This window comes from Arvicanthis niloticus, chromosome 2 (assembly GCF_011762505.2).
Source record: "Arvicanthis niloticus isolate mArvNil1 chromosome 2, mArvNil1.pat.X, whole genome shotgun sequence".
NCBI lineage: Eukaryota > Metazoa > Chordata > Mammalia > Rodentia > Muridae > Arvicanthis > Arvicanthis niloticus.
In genome coordinates, this window is record NC_047659.1 from 121,823,802 (window position 1) to 121,845,905 (window position 22,104).

The window sequence follows — 22,104 nt, forward strand, 5'->3', positions numbered from 1 at the left end:
GATTCCTTTTTGAGAATTTCATATATGAACACTGTATTTACATAATTTTCCCCTTTCTCTCCTTCCTCCCACTTTTCCCAACCCGCCATACTTTTTGAATACATCTTATTGCTTAATTATTGTTTATATATGTATACATGTATACATATATATGTTTATACAAATATTGATAAATAAAGCGTTTTGGAAAAAAAAGACTACACCACTGTCCCATCCCTCCTGCCCTGGTGCCTCCCTGGGTCCTACACTGCAGAGATACTCATAACTCATCCTAAATACTTAACTTTCCTCCCTGGTCTCTACTGCATTCTCCCACCTTCAGTGCTTGGTTAGGTTTCTCTCAGAAAATCACTCAGGAGCCCAGACTCTTCCCCCATAGGGTCACATCCAGAGTGGGACAGACCCCCCCCCAACCATGCAAAACCCAGTGGAGGAAAAACAAATGCACAATGTCAGATGCATACATTTTAATAAGAAGGGGGACAGCAGGGATGGCTTCCCTGGGAGTCTGCACAGGGCTTACTGGCATTCATGGTATTCTTGGCCAGTGTTTCTCATTAGACCAGTTAGTGTTGTTATCTACACCAGTAAGGCTGATCCTCACTTAGAACTGGAGGCAGCAAGTCTGGTAAGTTCTGCAGTAGAAGTAGGCCTGCTCACCCTTATTGCAGGGAGACCTACAGAATCCTCTGTTACCCATGCATTGAAGGATAGGATTTCTGCCTGGCAAAAGAAAAAAAATTATAAAAATTAATTTTTGTTTACTGGTGACATACCCTGGGGAAGTCAAGAGCACATGAAAAAAACCTAAAGGGTGATAGTAAGTGCCACAATTGAGAGGGACAAAATCCTGTCCTCTATTTGTCCTGCTATGTGAAGGTCAAGGCTCTGGAGATTAGCATGACAAAGACATCCAGGTACTAGCCAAAAAACTGATAGGGACCCAGAGGTAAACCCATAGCTGGGGCCACAAAGGGTCACAAACCTTTGTTCACTCTGAGATAAAGATTTAATTCATTACCTACTGCCAGCAGCCATGAGTATGAAGGAGCAGGGACTAGGACTAGGTCTGCATCTCTCACCTTAACAAAGGTCCTTTCCAAACAGGTATATACACAAAGGATCATGCAGACTTCCAGGGCCAGTAGACCCCACAGTGCCACTGAAGGATACACAAGAGAGACAATGACCCTCCCAACTAGGGTGGTATCAAAGGACATCAAGGAAGCTCCAAGCACATTGTAGCAATGAGAAGCCACTTCCCCATCCAGCCTCCATGTCAGAACATAGGCCAGAGTCTTATGATACACGAAATGCCCAGGTCTCAGTCAAAAATCACTCATTGGAACCAGGACACTTGAATGTCAAATTAAAAGGTGATAACCAACCAAACTTTGGATCCCTCCTTGTTCAGAGCATCAATGGTTCATCTCTTCTCATTTTGAACTGTACTCATGGATGCACACAGTTGGTTGTTTAACCATTCTTGTATTCAGGAGCATTTTTGGTTGCCATTTGTGTGTGTGTGTTTGTGTTTATATATATGTGGGTGCACATGTGTGTGTGTGTGTGTGTGCATATGGAGGCCAGATCTTAACTTTGGGTGTTGTTCTCAGACCATGTTTTTTGGAGACAGGGTTTCTCAGGGGACCCTGCCTTGTGTCATTTGGGCTGCCAATGCTTGGCTGTGCACTTCTGCCAGGCCTGAGCAGGCCTGCAAAGTCATTTACCACAATAGACCAAGCAATAGTAGGACCTAGGAGATGCATTGTATTACCAGCCTTGGTGCCTTGGAGCCTGCTACCTGAGCTAAGAAGAATTGACTGCCTGCTGAGCTAGCCTTGACACCTTCCAGACTGCTATCTTCTTCCCAAGCCCATGGGCTGAACTGAGAATAGACTGTGGGTGGTTGGGCTTTTTATATGTGAAAGCAAATTATTAAAATTTGGCCCTTGATCAGAATAAATGTCTTGGCCCCACATTTCTCTCGCCCTCCATTCCTGTTCATTCCTAGGCTTCCTCTCAGGAGAACCCAGTTACTCGTGGCTGCAGGCAGCTACAGAATGTCGTCCACCTATGGAACCTGATAAGAGAAGACCAGCAGAGGAAAACACTGTCTTGGTGGAGCTCCCCGGAAAATGGAAGAAAAAGTAGAGTATCCGGAGCACTAAGTAAACAAGGAACACCATTGATGCTAGGTAATTTATGGCTGTGTTTACAGGATGTGTGAGTAAGGTGGATATGGGTCTAGAATTGAGTGAGCATTGACCTGATTCTACACTCATATAAGGGGTGACAATGAGTTGGGGGAAAGGAGAGTATTTGGCAGGCCCAAGAGAGGAGGCCTTAGAGGAGAGGAACTGGGTTTAAAAGAATTTGAAAAACAAAAAATGGCAGAGCACTGTGTAGTATCCATAATTCTGCCTTCTTTGTTTGTCCCTTGGTGCGCCAGTGTCCATGTGTCTCATTGGGTGAATGATTAGTTGTCTATGTTTTGTGGAGTTCTATGTTTAATGTTCAAAAGATGGTTAAAATTACTTGATCCAACCCTTGGTCTAGTTTAACTTGGTTTTCAAAGGCAGTTTTAATATGCAGAGCAGTGGCTGATAAGTTTGCTTAACACCTGTAGCTAAGAGTGGAGCTGAGCTGGAAAAACTTTTGTAACAGTTGATTGTCCATATAAGCTACTTTTAAAAGGACCAGCAGGTTTTTTGGATTCAACAAGAAGCTAAGAGTGGTATGTTGTAGAAAAATCTCTGTAATAAGGTGTTTTTATCTTGAAATTATAGCTAGAAAAAGCAAGAAATTTTGTTTGGTTTAAATATATAAGATGTGTTGTCACTTCATTTTGTTTCTAATTGGTTTTAAGGTATAAATATGTTCTACATGTCTTGGTTATAAATTATCAGCCTAAAGTTATTGGATATGATTAAAAATTTACAAACTTGATAACAAAAGTTGGCTTAAGATCGGTAATTCAGGGCTAGAGTCATTCAGAGACCAGATGTATAAAGATAAGATTTAAGAACAATGTCTCTTTAGTGAGATATTAAAAGCTGCAATATCATGTATTCATATATAGGAATTGGCAGCAAAATGTTGTAACATAAAGGTAATCTACTCAGTGTTGATTTTAGAGAAAATAGATTGCTTACATTGTTAAAAATTGGTTTTGTTTTTCTCAAAATTATGGTTATACTCTAATGTTACAAAAGAGGCTTAAAAACATAGTTAAAATGCCAATATTCCATTGGATACAGTTGGCAGTTCAATCATGAGTTTGAGATTTTTTGACTTTTCCATGTTTATAGAAAAAAGATACAACATGTATCTTTTAAAGTTCATCGTTTAAATTTAAGGTTTAAAAAAATTATCTTAAAAATATTGATTATTAAATTAATCCAAAACAAAGTTCAAATTTAAGATTTATGAAACTAACGGGGCATTACAGCCTAACTTGCCTAATCCAGCTGCCATTCCAGTAAATGCTTATAGAATTATTATAGATATAAAAGATGTTTTTATACCATTCCTTTACATTTCTGGTAAAGGTGAGAGGCTTGCAGTCAGTAAATTTATTCAGAATTTTTAAGCGCCCATGAAGCGATATCATTAGAAATGTTTGCCTCAAGGAATGGTTAATTGCTTTACCATATATACTATACACACACACACACACACACACACACACACACACACACACATATGTATATATACATATACATAGTCACTTTGATACTAGAAATTAAGTGTGTAAATCTTTTAGTGTATATTATTTATTATATGACACTTTATTAGCAGATTTCTCTAAAAGAGTTTTTCTGCAAGCCCTTGCTCCAATATAACTAGCTTTAAGAACTTTAGAGTACTTGTTACTCCAGAAAAGATTCAAAGGCAGTATATTTTTAATATTTGAGACCTCAGTTATATACTAAGCAGATTGTGACAGAGAAAATTCTACTAAAAATAGATAGTTGGGGCTAGAGAGATGGCTCAGCCGTTAAAGGCTGGCCATAAAAATGTAAAAACTGAATTCCCAGCAACCATGTGTTGGCTCACAACCATTTGTGGTGGAATCTAGCACCCTCTTCTGGCTTGTAAGTGTACATGCAAAAAGAAAATGGGTTGCTTTTGAATTGATTTGCCTTTAGTGATTTTTAAAAGTTGTTAAGAGATATTTATTGTCTAAAACCTCATCATAAGTTTACCACAGGAGGATTTAAACCTCTGTTTGATATTTTCAAAGGGATGCAAGTCCTAATTCCCCTTGACAATTAACTATAAAGGAGAGATAACTTTGATGAAAATAGAGTGAGCTGTTGGTTGTCAACAGATAGATTGTATAGACTATGATAAATTGTTGGCTGTTTGTGTTATTACTACTCACATACCCACAACAGCCCTTTGACAAAAGAAACCATTAATGTGGATTTATTTTTCTATATCTACAAATAAAGTTTAAACATCCTATTATAAAATTATAATTGTGTTAATACAAGATTATATGATAAAATCCTAAAAGCATTTTGGATAAAAGGTTTATTCCTTATTCCAAATAGCAATTAAATTGGTTATTGAAAAATAATGATATTTGGTCTATTACATGAGAAACTTTTTAGGCAAATTTGATAATCATTTTTTGCAGTTTTTCTGTCTGCATGCTTTTATATTTCCTAAAATTTACTATGCATGCAGTCCATAGAAAAGATGTTTGCTATATTTAGTATAGTTACAGATGCCTCATCTATTGAGAAGACTGTATATGTAATTAAATCACATATTTATCTTCTTGAGTTTACCCTGCTTCAACACAAATCATTAAATTATGTGTTGTAGCCACTGTTTGAAATGCTAAAAAAATCAAGCTTTCAATTTATATACTCATAGCCAGTATATGGCTCATGATTTATAACAGCTTAAAATAGTTTCTTTTTTAGATATAGCTAATTCTCAAGTTTTAGTTATAAAAATACCACTTAATTTATGAAACATGTACTGGTTCTTAACTTTATAAGACATTTAAAAGCTTATTGGATTGCCTGAACCCCTGGGCAATGCTAGTTCAGATTTTAAACCAGACATATTCTAGGACTTTAAAAAATAACTGGCCATAAAGTCTTATTCTTTACAACATCAAAAGAGTAATAACTTAAGACAACAATTTGTCATTTCTAAAAACTGTGCAAGTTAAATTGCAAAAACGTGTTTTCAATATCTTCAATTTTTTCATAATGGTCTTAAGCCTTAAAGACTTATGTCTTTAACTTATGTTACTCATTTTAAAAATATGTACATGTGACTTGACATCTTTTAGACCTTTTAGTTGCAACTACTTTAACAAGAGAAGCAACTAAAAATATAATTAGTTATTGCCTATATTATTTTCCTGTGCTTGGTGTTCCATATCAGAGTAAGATAGGTGATGGAACTGGCTATTGCAGTTATTTGGCTACAGTCAAACATTTGAGATGTTTGTTGACAATTTAATATTACTGATATTTCCTTATTATCCTCAAGGATAAGAAATTGTAAAAGAGAGATTATGAAACTTTAAAATAATATCTTCATAACTCTCTGAGTGTGGAAAAAGCAGCTAATGGTGCTTCTTCCCTGGCTTTACAAGTAATTCTAAAAAATTGGCTTTTTTAAACTAGAAAGGGCGAAGTATACACCAAGGTCACCAAAAGCACACCTTGCTTTTGTCTTGTTTTAAATTTTCTGCAAACTGAAGCTAAAGGTCAGTTTGCAGTGGATTGCCACTGGCATCCAGTTACTTCCAACTCATTTGCCAGGGTATTGTGGAGAGACCCGTTAACAATACTTGGTGTGGTCCCAATCCTGTTTTAATTTGGGGTTGTGGGTCAGTCTACATTTTTCAGAAAAAGAAACTGGAACCTGATGGCTGCCTGAAAGACTGGTAGTCAAGTGGACACATATCTTGAGCCTAATAATTATGATTCGAATGATAAAGATGGCTCAAAATCTTTATCAACCAGCTGATTTAACTTGACATATAATCTCCACTCTTACTGGAGAGTGTTTTTTATAATTACTTAAAGTCACCCACTATATACCTAGTGGCTAGACTTGTGTCTGATCACTGCTAATTAACAGTTGGATTAGATGCTGAAATACTTCCACTTCCCAACTTATTTTCTACATTGCTTGGGTAATCATGTTGCTTTTAACCTTTGAACCTTTTATTTTAAGCAGATTGGTTGCCCTCATACAGGATGGCTCTAAGCGAGCTCAGCTATTCATCATGGCAGTTACACATTGCTGTGAAGAACTGCATCTAGTGCATGCCCACAGGTCCTTTGGTCTGAATGTGATCTGGGTTTCAAAGTGTGAGCCAATGATGGCTGGTTATTCAATGATGGGTAAGAGTGTTTTGAGCTCCTATAAACCTAAGACAGAGGCATACATCGTTATGCTATGTAAGTTTTCCTCAACGACGGGTAATTATAGGAGTAATTTTTAGCTCCTATAAACCTAAAGCAGAGGCATACATGAATATGGTATATATGATTTCCTCAGTGACGTTTAATATAGAAGTAATATAAACACCAACCTAAGCCAGGCACGGTTGCCTGGAAACTCTAGAACCTAGTCGGGATGAAATATTGTGCCCCGTCCAGATATTGGCACTGCCATTTTAAAAAATTAAGGGGGGAACTGTGCCCTTCCCCCAGGCCTGAGCAGGCCTGCAAAGACATTTACCACAATAGACCAAGCAACAGTGGGACCTAGAAGATACATTGCATTACCAGCCTTGGCGCCTTAGAGCCTGCTACCTGAGCTAAGAAGAAGGAACTGCCTGCTGAGCTAGCCTTGACAACTTCCTGACTGCTATCTCCTTGACCAGCCCTGGGGCTGAACCAAGAATAGACTCTGGGGGGTGGGGCTTCGCCATTATATATGAAAGCAAATTTTTAAACTTCGGGCCTTGATCAGAACACTTTGTCATGTCCCCATGTTTCTCTCACCCTCCATTCTCGTTCATTCCTAGGCTTCCTCTCAGGAGAACATGGTTACTTGTGGCTGCAGGCACTTACACTTGGCAAAAACCCCAGATCCTTTTGTCTCTGTTCCTTCAGCACTGAGATGATGAGTTCACTCCAGCACAGAGATGACGGGCTCATTCTGGCATGCTCAGTTTTACGTGGATATTGGGAATCGGAACCCAAGTTCTTAAGCCTGGATACAAGCACGTTTACCACTGACCCACCTCTCTAACCCACAAATTGGCCTTATTAAAACATTCTGGATAAAATGACGAGCTTGTAAAAGAACAATAATAAAATAAAATTTAAAAAATAAAATAAGTAAATTAAATAAAAAAACAAACAAACCATGAACTTAGATCTGGAGAGATGGCTCAGTGGTTAAGAGCATTTGCTGTTCTTGCAGAGATCCTGGGTTCAGTTTCCAACACTCACATAATGGCTTGTAACCATCCCTAACTCCAGTTCTAGAGGACCAGTTCCCTTTTCTGAACCCTCTGAGCACCAGGGATATGCATGGTACACATACATGCATGCAGGCTGAACACTCAGACACAAAAATAAACTTTTTAAAATGAGCTCCAGGCTCAATGAAGGACCCTGTCTCAAACAAATAATATGGAGGATGTGGAGAGATGTCTCAGGGGTTTAGAGCAGAGGACCTATCTGAATTCAGTCCCCAGCACCCACATGGTGGCTCACAAACATCTATAATGTGATCTGTTGCCCACTTCTGGTGTGTAGGTGTACATGCAGATAGAGCACTCATACATCAAATACATTTTTAAAATATGTGGATCTGATAGAGATTGATATTCCAATCTCTGAGTGAGCATACACATATACACTCACCACACACACACACACACACACACACACACACACGAACACACGTGCACACAAACACACACACACACACAGACACACACAGACACACACACAGACAGAGAGAGAGAGAGAGAGAGAGAGAGAGAGAGAGAGAGAGAGATTGGCAATTTATAAAACAAACCAGATCTTAGTTTGAAGAAAGGAAATTAGCCTCCAAAGATGACATTAACATTTTGGGAAAGAATACAAATGGAGGCCCCTACATCATATGTCTGGTTAATTGAAAGAGACTAACAGAGCCAGTGAGAGGTAATGAAAATATACTGTATGTTCTTTTGTGAAACATCTCTCTGGGATGACCCAGTTGGGAGCCATCATTCTTAGTCTCCTCAGAATTCAGTAGAAATATGGCAGACATAAGGTAGCTGGCCACCACTAACCCAGCACTCCTCTGCCACATCCTCAGACCTGATATACTAAGGAGTCGCTCATGAGGACACATGATCAAAGCTCCAGCATGGCTCCTGAAAACAGAATGTGACTGACTCTTCTCCCCCAGCCTAGTGGTGCATCCCAGAAGGTTCAGTAAGTGAACCTAGGAAATGGCCCATGTAGTTTCTGGAAGTAGCCTCCTGCCTTGGCAAACCCAAGGATCTCTGAGGCCTCATTCCAAGCCAAACCCAAATCTAATCAAGTCATCAGCCAGTACCCAGCAGATGCCCACCCCCAAGCTGAATCAAAGCTCCCTACACTTCAGACACTCATCCTAACCTCAGCCCAAGTCCAGCCTAATGCCAGCAGCAGAAGTACTCAGCCAAGTAACTCCATCTTGCATCATGATGCCAGAAAAGCAGGTCCTCACCTTCAGTTCATGCTCTACTTTCTCTGTGCCCAAGGTCCTAGGTGCTCCCTCATCAGGAATCATTCCTAGCCAAGTCCACAACCAGAGCCCAATCCTTCACCCCTCAGTGTTACCCTAAGTCCCCACCAGAATGCTACTCTTGCCCCCAAGTTACCAGGCACCCCACAAACATCTCTAATGCACCTGCTTAGCAAAATGATTTTGAAAGAATGACAGAGAAAACCAGACAGATACAAAGACAGAGAGACAGAGACATAGAGAGACAGAGAGATAAAGAGACAGAGAAAGAAATAGAGGCAGCATGCATGACAGGATCTTGTGTTACCCTTCAAAGCTTCAGGAAATGGGGAAAGAGTTGGGTGACACCCCTATGAGAGTGAAGGAAAGAAACCCAGAGGCAGGAGCCCAGTTCCCAAAAGAACCCACAGTACCTGACATTACCATTTCTGTTGCCACAAATATGGCAAGAAGGAAGAAAACCAGCTTCATGAAGGCAGCATCCAGGGTGAAGGTGTTAACTGGACTGCAGGGGCAGGAGCTGCATTCGCTGAGGTAGGGATGAACCCTCCTTTATCAGCAGAGCTGTGGGCAGTGACTTAGAACAGGGGGGATTTGCACAAGGTCAGCTAGACAGCAGGACAGTGTGAATGACAGATATCTCAGCACAAAATGAGAGTGTAGGAAAGCCAGACATGACCTCCATCCTAGGGAGGACAAGAGGGAATTAAATCTGTTTAGACATTTGAGACCCATGTTAATTAACACAAGAATACATGTAAGGGACATTTATGTTTTAGAGTTATTCATTTTTAGTTTTCATCCCTTTGTTTTGTCCACACACAGGTGTATGTCTCATGAATTCTTGAATCTTCCAGTATGTTCCAGACCATGGCCTCAACTTTCCTGGGGTATCTGCTGCCAGCACTGACTGATCAGGTGTGTCTCATGGGTGCCAGGCCATTGCTACAAACTACAATAAGTTCTCTTGCAGCCTTCACTGGTTCACATGAGACTTTCATATTTATCATCCATATTTTGTCTTCCTTTCACTCACTGAGATGTGGGGAACTTGGCATGACTGTGTCCTTCAAGGATGATGGCCTAGAAGCTTCTCAGTGTGAGGAAATCAGAGAACTTTTAACAAGTAGGGCGGCCGGGCAGATAGCTCGGTGGCTAAAGTATTTGTTGTCTAAATGTGAAGACTTGAGTTTGGATCCCCAGTATTCACAAAAAAAGCCAGGCTCAGGTGCACACATCTGTAATCCAGGAGCAGTGAAAATCAAGTCATGGTGACCAGCCAATGTGGTCACTCTGGCTAGTCAATCTAGGCAATTTATGTGGCCCAGGTTCAGGAAGAGACCTTATCTTAAAAGTTAGGTGGTGAGCAATTGGGAAAGACACCTGACATAAACCACACACACACACACACACACACACACACACACACACACACGCACATACACACATAAAGGACAGCTAGAAGACGTGAGTGAGTCCACTTAGATCCCAAGCAAGGTGGTTTCATAGCAAGATTCTCGTACAGCTTTCAGCTCTGCCCTGTGATCCTCACCCCTGGGATGCCCAGCCAACTGAGGTGAAACAGCTGAGGATGACTAATCTAGGAATATCTGCCTCCCAAACTGATTTCAATGAATTTCTGTTCTTTATGAAGTATCCTGCCTTAGATATTTAGTAATATTTAACCACTAACTGATTAATAAAACAGACTATTACAACATAACACACTAGTACAGAACTTTAACACATTGTCACATTCACACACTAATGCATCAATTTTGGCAGGTATTGCTCCTAAAACAATGATTCCAAAGCACAGACATTGATTTTTTTCCCACTTCTGTGAATGGATAAGTGCAGCAGTTTCAAAGTCAGCAGAGAGCTTGGATCCATCTACATCTCCATGGACAGTCTTACCTGCTGACCCAGGAGCAGCGCCAGTTCCTGCCATTGAGGAGTGGGAACTGAGAGGGTGTGTGTGTGTGTGTGTGTGTGTGTGTGTGTGTGTGTGTGTGTGAAGCATTATGTCATTTCTTTGAAGGATGCCTTCAGAAGTGGTGCACACTGTTTTGAATCTGCTGCCCAGAACTCATTCCCACCAAAGCCAGCTCCAGGATACATTGGGAATATTTTCCTTTATTCTGGGCAATGACAGCTTGCTAAAAGTCAGGATCTGACTCACTAAAAAGACAGGCACTGAGGAGAATTAGTGATATTTGGGACCTGGCTTTATATGCAGAATATTTAAAAAAACATTTGCAGACTTAATAAATGATAGCTACTACTCCATTTAGTAAATGATCATTATAACTTTAAGTATTTTAAACTTAATTTTAATGATGGTTATTTAATGCTTTAACCTTTCTTTCAGCCTACCACCCACTAGAAGTAGTGGGAAAGAAAGGAAACAGGGGAAGTGGACCTGTTTAGAAAGGTTCTTTGAGTAATTTCCAGGTCGGCAGTGGCTGCTTGATCCATTCGCAGACACCTCATGGACACACCACCAATACAGTTCAGTAGAGTTCAGTTAGTAACAGAGGTGACACGAGCTAGTAGAGACAGTTAGGCCTCAGCCTCTGCTTGAGTCAGCAGGAGCAACCAGGGGGAACACCAGGAGAAGTTCTAGGCTGTGTCTCTCTCAGGGAAGTGAAGATCAGTGAAGACATGACACCCACATGTGTTGTACAGCTAGCTCTACAAGTAAGCCTAGCTCAGCCTCTGTCACTGTCCACAGAGTCTTATTTAAAACCTCCAAACATCTTGTGCTCTTTCTCAGATCTTACCTCATCACATGCATCTGTGTCAGTTGACATCACTCTATCAATCAGCCTGAGTCCTCAGAAGCAGCAAGAAACTGCAGCACACCACCACCAGTTTTCTGGTGCATTTCTCTCTATGGAGTCTCAACAAATGCAGCTCAACTACACAATGTAATGAGGGCCAATACAAGTGTGCTGTTAGCAAAGAATCCTTCATGTGTTCTTTCACATGCTTGCTTTAGCAGAACATCCTCTCTCCAGTGTCTGCTTCAGTGAAATGTTCCTCCACAAGTCTGCCTTAGCCTTTCACACCTGTGTCCATGTTAGTGAAATGTTTTTTCACCTGTTTGCCTCATTGAACAAACTGAGGCAGTGGCTTTCCAAAGACTTTCCACCGACTTTCCTCAGAACCCCCAAGTTTCCACTTGAGGCTATAGATAATCAATATTTTGCATTGCCAATGCTCTGAGAGCAATCAGGGGGAAGGGTGTCAGAGTCCTTCCAAGGCCAAGCAGCTCACTAAATTTGGGGACAGCAGTATCTGCCTCCTGTTTTGTTGGTGTCTCATTAATTTTTAAAATTACTTTTAGTGTGTGTGCCATGCATTTGAGTGAAGATCAGAGGATAACCTGTGAGAGTCAATTCTCTTTACTCTATGTAAATACTGGGATGGACCTCAGATTATAAGGCTTGGTAATAAGCAGTTTCACCTGCTGAGGCATCTTGCTGGCCCTGTTGTGATCCTCAAGTGATCTTTAGTTAGATAGGCTCTGGCAATTTTAAACCAATCCTGAGGAGTCATAAGCAATTTAAATGCCCAAGATTTCCAAAAGGGATACTTACCCTCTTTGTTATTCTGCATACTCACTGGGAAGCAGCCTAATACTTTGCCCTATTGCTGACCTTGAATTACACCAGCAGCAGATCCAATAGGCCCTTTTGCTTTCTTTTTACCTTTTTCAGGTGGTTTTGTGGAATGACTTATATTGAAATGCTGCACAGTAGGCCACTTATATTTATGATAGATTGTTACTTTCTTTTCAGACTCAGATTCTTCCTGTGAGTCTAATTTTTCCTCTTCTGATTCATCACCAGTTCCTCCTGAACTACTTTTCTCAGACTTTTCTGTTAAGGAATAATCGATTTTCTTAGATTCTGAGTGAGACTGTAGTAACAGGGTCCCCTCACAAGGAGGTGAATCTACTGTCTCCTGAGCACATATGGCTTTTTTGTCATCCCCCAATTCCTTCCTAAGCACATTCCAAATAGCAAATGCTGTAGGGGGCATACCTCATCCTCCAGTCTCTGTAAACCAGCTTTTAATATTTAACCCCACCTTCTCCCATGTATCCACATCTAAACTTCTCCTCTCTGGGAACCAGGGACTGACTGTTTGTATAAACTGAAGAAAGTCAGTCAGCTGGCTAGTGCTAACCTCAATGCCCTTTTTCTTAAGAGTATATTTGATAACATCTGTAAAGAACTCTCTGTCTGTAGAGTCACTTTGTCCCATCTTGAAAGATACCCACAAAACTCATACAACCCAGAACCTGTGGCTCCTGACCTAAGATGGGTGCTGATAGCTTGTAACAAAACAGCTAGGCACTGATGACACCTAGTATCTGCCTCTGCTGATGACATTAGGAAATTTAGAGCTAGAGCTGATGGCTCCTGTCCTAATCCAAGTACTGATCGTACCTGACCAGGTGCTGATTGCACCTACTATCTGTGCCTTTTCCCCAGGCCTGAGAAGGCCTGCAAGTCTTTTATCACAATAGACCAAACAACAGTAGGACCTGAGGTGCATTGCATTACTTGCCTTAGTGCCTTGGAGCCTGCTACATGAGCTAAGAAGAATGGACTGCCTGCTGAGCTAGCCTTGACTCCTTCTGGACTGCTATCATTTTACCCAGTTTCTGGGCTGAAGGGAGAAGAGACTCTGCGGGGTGGGGCTTCCCCTTTATATGTGAAAGCAAATTATTAAACTTCAGGCCTTGATCAGAATACTTTGTCTTGGCCCCACATTTCTCTCACCCTCCATTCCGGTTCATTCCCCAGCTTCATCTCAGGAAAACCTGGTACTTGTGGCTGATGGTAGCTACAGAATGGCGTCGATCCGTGGAACCTGAGAAGAGAAGCCCAGCAGTGGAAAACACTGTCTTGTTGGAGCTCCATGGAAAAATGGAAGAAACAGTAGAGTATCCGGAGCACTAGGTAAACAAGGACGTCATTGATGCTAGCTAAGTTATGGCTGTGTTTACAGGAAGTGTGTGTAAGGTTGATATGGGTCTAGAATTGAGTGAGCATTGACCGGATGCTATACTCATCTAGGGGGTGACAGTGAGTTGGGGAAAGGAGAATATTTGGCAGGCCCAAGAGAGGAGGCCTTAGAGGAGAGGAACTGGGTTTAAAAGAATTTGAAAAACAAAAACTGGCACAGCACTTAGTATCCATAATTCTGCCTTCTTTGTTTGTCCCTTGGTGCACCAATGTTCACGTGTCTCATTGTGGTTTTTGTCCACGTGTCTCATTGTGTGAATGATTGGCTTGGCGGTCTGCTTTATGTTCTTCTATGTTTAATGTTCAAAAGATCATTAAAATTGCTTGATTCAACCCTTGGTCTAGTTTAACTTAGTTTTCAAAGGCAGTTTTAATATGCAGAGTAGCGGCTGATAAGTTTGCTTAACACCTGTAGCTAAGAGTCAGCTGAGCTGGAAAAGCTTCTGTAACAGTTGATTGTCCTTATAAGCTACTTTTAAAGGGACCAGCACGTTTTTTGGATTCAATAAGGAAGCTAAGAGTGGTTTGTCATAGAAAAATCTTTGTGACAAGGTGCTTTTATTTTGAAATTACAGCTAGAAAAAGCAAGAAATTTGGTTTGGTTAAGTATAAAAATGTGTTCTCACTTCATTTTTTGTTTCTAATTGGTTTTAAGGTATAAATATGTTCTGCATGTCTTGGTTATAAATTATCGGCCTAAAGTTATTAGATATGATGAAAAAATATTTACAACCTTGGTAATAAAGAGTTGGCTTAAGATTGGTAACTCAGGGTTAGAGTCTTTCAGAAACCAGATGTATAAAGATAAGATTTAAAAACTATGTCTCTTTAGTGAGATATTAAAAGCTGCACTATGATACATTCATACATAAGGATTGGCAACACAACTTTGTAACATAAAGGTAATCTCCTTGGTGTTGATTTTAGAGAAAATAGATTGCTTACATCGTTAAAAATTGGTTTTGTTTCTCAAAATTATGGTTATAATCTAATGTTATAAAAGAAGCATAAAAACAGTTAAAATCCCAATATTCTATTGACTACAGTTAGTAGTTCAATCGAGAGTTTGAGATTTTTTTTGAAACTCTCAAACTTATAGAAAAAGGCTACAACAAGTATCTTTTAAAGTTTAAAGTTTAAATTTAAAGTTTTTTTTTTTAAAAAATATTGAACAATTCAGGCCTACACAAAGGGGCAGGCCTCAGAAAACATGCCGGGAGATTAAGAGCATTTATATTTGAATTAAGACAATGCAGACCAAGCTCTGCTGCTCAGGTGCCAATCATTCCTTTTGTCCTGGGTCTTGACCAGCAAGGTGTTTCTTGCAGGGGAGGAGGGGTAATTCTAAGACTCAAAGACTGTTTACAACAGTCTGTGGGCCAAGAGTTATAATTTTGCTGGAGATATTAAAATTATGCCTACTTCCCTCCACGAGTTATAGCTGTACCTGCTGACAAAAATATTGTTCAATATGCTTTTGGTTCCTCTAATGTATGTAACAATTATTAGAGGATAAGGTTGGCTTTTATCTAATATTCTCACTCAAATAAAAAAGATTGGTTATTAAATTAATCCAAAACAAAGTTCAAACTTAAGATTTATGAAACTAATGGGGCATTACAGCCTAACTTGCCTACTCCAACTGCCATTCCAGTAAATGCTTATAGAATTATTATAGATATAAAAGATGTTTCTATACCATTCCTTTATATTTCTGGTAAAGGTGGGAGGTTTGCAGTCAGTAAATTTATTCATAATTTTTAAGAGCCCATGAAGTGATATTGTTAGAAATGATTGCTTCAAAGAATGGTTAATTGTTTTAATATATATATATATATATATATATATATATATATATATATATATATAATTGTTGTTGCTTTAATACAAAAAATTAAGAGTTTAAATCTTTTAGTGTATATTATTCGTTGTATGATACTTTGTTAGCGGATTTCTCTAAAGGAGTTTTTCTGCAAGCCTTTGCTCCAATATAACAAGCGTTAAAATTTTGGAGTACTTGTTGCTTCAGAAAAGATTCAAAGGCCTTATTTTCAATATTTGAGACCTCAGTTATATCCTAAGCAGACTGTGACACAGAAAATTCTAATAAAAATAGATAGTTGGGGTTAGAGAGATGGCTCAGCCGTTAAAGGCTGGACTTATAATTAAAGGTGTAAAAAATGAATTCCCAGAAACCACATGGTGGCTCACAACCATTTGTGGTGGAATCTAGCACCCTCTCCTGGCTTATGAGCATACATGCAAAAAGAAAATGGTTTACTTTTAATCTTGATTTGTGTTTAATAATTTTCAAAAGTTGTTAAGAGATATTAATTGGCTAAAATCTTATCTTAAGCTTACTATAGGAGGATTTAATCCTCTGTTTGACATTTTCAAAGGGATACACGTCCTAATTCCCCTTGACAATTAACTAATAAAGGAAAGATAGCTTTACTGAAAATAGAGTAAGCTGTTAGTCATCAACAAATAATTATATAGATAGCTTTGCTGAAAATAGAGTGAGATGTTGGGTGTCAACAGATAGATTTTATAGACTGATAAATTGTTGCCTTTTTTTGTTATTACTACTCATATGTCCACAGCAGCCCTTTGACAAAAGAAAACATTAATGTGGATTTTTCTTTTTTCATTTACAAATAAAATTTAAACATTCTATTATAAAATTATAATTGTGTTAATACAAGATTATATGATAAAATCCTGAAAGCAATTTGGATAAAAGGGTTATTCCTTATTCCAAATAGCAACTAAATTGGTTATTGAAAAATGATGATATTTGGCCTATTACATGACAAAATTTTTAGGCAAATTTGATAATCATTTGTTACACTTTTTCTCTATGCATGCTTTTATATTTCCTAAAAATTTACTATGCATGCAGCCCATAGAAAAGATGTTTGCTATATTTACTATATTTACAGATGCCTCATCTATTGAGAAGACAGTATATGTAATTAAATCACATGTTTATTTTCTTGAGTTTCCCCTGCTTCAACACAAATAATTAAATTATGTGTTGTAGCCACCGTTTGAAATGCTAAAATATCAAGCTTTCAATTTATATACTCATAGCCAGTATATGGCTCATGATTTATAATTGCTTAAAATTGTTCCTTTTTTAGATATAGCTAATTCTCAAATTTTATTTATAAAAATACAGCTTAATTTATGAAACATGTACTGTTTTGTAAAAAAATATCCGCGTGTACTTTTCTCGCCAGCAAGAAAAGACACGCGCACCAGGATCCTTCTGCAACAAGTTTTATTTCATCATGAGGAGAGGAGACGGGGAGGGGGCTTGAGGTGCTTGCTTAAATAGCCCTTAGCGTGTCGTGTTCATTCCCGATTGGCTGTTTGCCAGTTACTCATCCTGTGTGAGTTAGGCCGCCCTAACCTCAGCGCTTACGTATGGAGCTAACTGCCTGAGAGGATGTGAGCTGCATCTCGGCAGCTTGCAGTTTCTTCTCTGTACTTTCCTGGCTGCCAGTTCCCAAGCTCCACCCCCTCAAACAGGGCCGGAGCTCTGGAGCCAAGCTGGAGCCTGGCCGGCGCTGGTGGCTTGCTATAAAGGCTCCCGCCACCAGAGGGCGCGGCTCATAACACTGTTTCTTAACTTTATAAGACATTGAAAAGCTCATTGGATTACCTGAACCCAAGGGCAATGCCAGAGCAGATTTGTATACTGGACGTATTACAGGCCTTTCAAAAATAATTGGCCATACACTCTTATTCTTACAACATCAAAATAATAACTTAAGACAACGATTTGTCATTTCTAGAAAGTGTGCAAGTTAAATTGCAAAAACTTGTTCTCAATATCTTCAATTTTTTCATAATGGTCTTAAGCCTTGAGGACTTATATGTAATTAATTTTGACAAATAGATGTTACTCAATTTTGATTTAAAAAAATTAAAATATGTACATGTGACTTGACATCTTTTAGACTTTCTAGTTGCAACCACTTTAACAAGAAAAGCAACTAAAAATATAATTAGTTATTGCCTATATTATTTTCCTGTGCTTGGTGTTCCATATCAGACTAAGATAGATAATGAAACTGACTATTATAGTTATTTGGCTACAGTCAAACATTTGAGATGTTTTTTGCCAATTTAATATTACTGATATTTCCTTATTATTCCCAAGGACAAGAAATTGTAAAAGAGAGATTATGAAACTTTAAAATAATATCTTCATAACTCTCTGAGTGTGGAAAAAAGCAGCTAATGGTGCTACTTTACTCAGACTTTTCTGTCAAGGAATAAATGCTTTTCTTAGATCCTGAGTGAGACTGTACTAATGGGGTCCCCTCACAAGGAGGTGAATCTACTGTCTCCTGAGCACATATGGCTTTTTTGTCATCCCCCAATTCCTTCCTAAGCACATTCCAAATAGCAAATGCTGTAGGGGGCATGCCTAATCCTCCAGTCTCTGTAAACCAGCTTTTAATATCCAACCCCACCTTCTCCCATGTATCCACATCTTCCCCTCTCTGGGAACCAGGGACTGACTATATAAACTGAAGAAAGTCAGTCAGCTGGTTAGTGCTAACCTCAATGCCTTTTTTCTTAAGAGTATATTTGATGAGTTCAATAAAGAACTCTCTGTCTGTAGAGCTGCAGCTGCTTCTTCTTTCTTCTCCTCCTCCCACCAGTTTTTATCCAGGCAGCCCCTATGCTAATGTAGCTGACCTGCAGTCAGTGATCCTGTGGCCAGAAACTGGCACTTGCATCCCAGCCCTAAGACCAGCAAGGAGTTAAGTAAATAGGCTTGTACTATCCTAAAAACTTATGAAGGTAAGAGACTACAGGCTAGGGTGATTAATACCTGTAGCCTAACAGCAGAGGATTAGGCAAAGTGGCCTTTGTTCTATCTCAGCAGGAACTGCTGGGCTCTAACTTGAAGCTGTGTCACAGAAAGAAAACACACTCAGAAAAGTTGCTATAGAGTTTATTAAGCGTAAAAAGTATCCTATGATGTATGCCGCCGATCCGACTCAGCTGGTCAAGATGGCACCGGCTTCTGGTACGACATATTGGTAAACAAGTGCACTGTGCATGCGATCACCCTCTCCTGATCGGGGTGTGCAAATGAGGTACCACAATCCTGACCAATCACCCCCTCCTGAGTGGGTTATGCTAATGAGGTACCCTAATGAGGCACTGCAATTCTGACCAATCGCGCACCTCCATGCGCATTCCCCGCCCAGGGCTGAGGGTATATAAGCAGCTCGCCCTGGGCACTCGAGGTCTCCTTCTGCAAGAATAAAGAAGCGGTTCTGCAATAAAGGCTGTTGAGAAGGATCCGGCTGTTCACGTCTTCCTTGCTGGTCGAGTGGGGCAGGACAAGTGGTGCTGAAACCCAGGAAAGAAGAAGGAGAAAGGAGAAAGGAGAAGGGAGAAGGGAGAAGGGAGAAGGGAGAAGGGAGAAGGGAGAAGGGAGAAGGGAGAAGGGAGAAGGGAGAAGGGAGAAGGGAGAAGGGAGAAGGGAGAAGGGAGAAGGGAGAAAGGAGAAAGGAGAAAGGAGAAAGGAGAAAGGAGAAAGAAGAAAGGAGAAAGAAAAAGGAAGAAAGAAAAAACAAGAAAGAAAAAAAGAAGAAACCCGGGACAGAAGAAAGAAAAAAGAAGAAAACCGAGAACGGGGGACCCGAGGAGAAATTCTTGCGGATCCAGAATTCTTCAGCCTAGAAGCAGTGGTACCGGTAAGTTCCCAGGTCGAATGGAATAACAAGAAAAGGTCCGCGAAAAGAGAGTATTCGAAAGTCCGTGGATTCAGAAGTCCTCGGTAAAGAGGTGATTCAAAAGACCTCGGTAAAGAGGCAATTCAGAAGTCCTCGGTAAAGAGGCAATTCAGAAGTCTTTGGTAAAGAGGCAATTTGTCCATCAGCGGTAAAGCGAGGGGGAAAGTTTCTGAGGGAACGGGACAATATAAGCCCTGTTTCTGATTAGGACAGTAAGGCGGGGCTAGACCACTCCGCCTGTCCACCTGTGTGTAAACCTCACGTAGCTAAGTGAGTAACATGGGGAATACTCACTCCAACCAATTTTTGAGCATGCTGCATGAGCTCCTTGAGCAATGACACCTTGATATAAAAAGAAAAGTCCTAGAGGGCTTTTTACATGAAATAGAGCGAGTAGCCCCATGGCTCGTGCTCATGGGGTCTCTAACCATTGGCTCCTGGGAGAAATTGGGTCGAGAGCTTGATAAGGAGGCTGAGGAAGGTTTGGTGAAATCTGGGGTGAGGCCTCTTTGGCGCATAATACGCGCCTGCTTGGATGATAAGAGATGTGTTGAGGGTGTGAAAGCAGGACAGAGATTGCTTCAAGAGCATCAGGAGAGCATGTCAGAAGAGGAAAGGGCTTTTAAGGAGTGAAAAGAGGGTAAGGGACACAAAGATAAAGAAAAGGGAAAAGTTAGCAGAACCAAAGACAGGCATAAACGGCCTGAAAAGGCTAAAAGGGAGAAGAGGGAAGAGGGGTCCACAGGGATTTACCCCTCTTTGAAAGAATTGGAGACTTCTGACTTGAAAGAATTGGAGACTTCTGATGAGTCGGGGTTAGCCTCTGAGGAAGAAGTGGAGCTTGAAAAGGAGGCCACTAAGTATATACAAAAAGGATGTGATCCTGATCAAGGAAACATCAATAAGACCAAGGATAAACAGGAAGAGGATAAGTTAGACAAAATGGAGGAGGAGCTGAAAGAGTTGCTAGCCAAAATGAAAGTGATGACTCTTTCAAAAAAGAAACAGGAAGAGGAGGGGAGAAAAGACAGAAGTGGGCTTAAATGCACCGCCTTGGTTCCTCCTGCAGGAACGCCGCCTTATGCAGAAGTTCCACAGTGCCCACCATTGAATCAGGGATTTTCCTTTTGCCCTCAGATGTGGAAGGAGGCCGCGGGGCCTTTCCTGTTTTTGAGGATGACAATCAACAGAGATTTTATGAGCCTTTAGAGTTTAAGCAACTAAAGGCCTTGGCTGAGTCCGTCCAAGCGTATGGGATTAATGCATCTTTTACTCAGGCATTGCTAGAAAGATTAACCTTGCGTGCCATGACCCCATCTGATTGGATTAGTACAGTTAAAGCCTGTTTAACTATGGGTCAATATTTGAACTGGAAGGCCCTGTATACCGAGTACGCTCAAAGCCAGGCTCGGGCCAACCAAATCGATGGCCAGGCTGCATGGTCCTTTGATATGTTGATGGGTCAGGGTCAATGGGCTGCAAATAAGACAGTTTATCCTGCACAAGTCTATGGCCAAATTAATGCCATTGCCATAAAGGCATGGAAGTCCCTGCCCAACAAAGGAGAGGTATCAGGAAACCTAACAAAGGTCATTCAGGGGCCCACAGAGCCATTTTCTGACTTCGTGGCACGAATGATGGAAGCAGCAGAGAGGATTATTGGCGACCCAGATACAGCTATGCCATTGGTAGAACAGCTTATCTATGAACAGTGTACTAAGGAGTGTAGAAATGCTATTACTCCATGGAAGGCTAAAGGATTGCAGGCATGGATGAAGGCATGCAGGGAGACAGGAGGCCCTTGGTCCAATGCAGGATTAGCAGCTGCTGTTCTACTAGCTACAAAAGGGTTCGGGAGAGATGGGCACTAATTCTAGTTCCTCCCTTAATATCATCACCTTGCTTATGTCTCAATATCTAATTATACCCTCTGATGGCAATTCCACCCAAGGCAATTCCACTAAACGTAAAATCCTGCCTATATGTCCACCATACCAAGAGTTTCCCCCTGATTTTCCCCCTTGCCAGAGTCCCAATCATCGGGATACCCAGATATCGTCTGGGTTTGAATTTAGCCCTCCTTTGTTTAAAGCCAAGTATATTACTAACTCCAGGATTGCATCCAGGCCAGGTAACATCTGGCCCTGGTATCAATGGCTGCTCTCTAATAACAAGTCAGCCTTTACTTCTCTCACCCCATTTTCTAGGTTGACAGGGGGCAATTTCTCATTAGTTAACGTTAGTGCCACCAGGCACCCCAATGTGAGTTTGACAGATATCAAGATTAATGGGCAATTACGGAATCTTTCTTACACAGGGGCTCCCGTTTGTGTGAAGCCCCCCTTTTTCTTTATTCTGATTAACATCTCAGAGGAGGTGCTAAGTTGCAACGCCTCTGGGGTTGCCTGCCTGATGTCTGAGTGCTGGGATGGGACAAGTACCACAGCACTGGTGGTGCGGTTACCAACCTTTGTACCCATCCCTGTTGAAGCTGATCCTGAACAATTTCCTATACTTACCCTGTTGTGCCATAAGCATGACTTCTGTACCACAGCAGCGATAGTAGCTGCTATTGTAATGTCTGCCGCCGT

At 40.5% G+C, this 22,104-nt stretch overlaps 1 pseudogene; it reads right to left on the reverse strand.

Moving 5' to 3' along the window:
• Positions 1-529: 529 nt before the first annotated feature.
• Positions 530-9,183, reverse strand: LOC117702614 (beta-defensin 19-like; annotated as a pseudogene).
• Between the last annotated feature and the right edge of the window lie 12,921 nt (positions 9,184-22,104).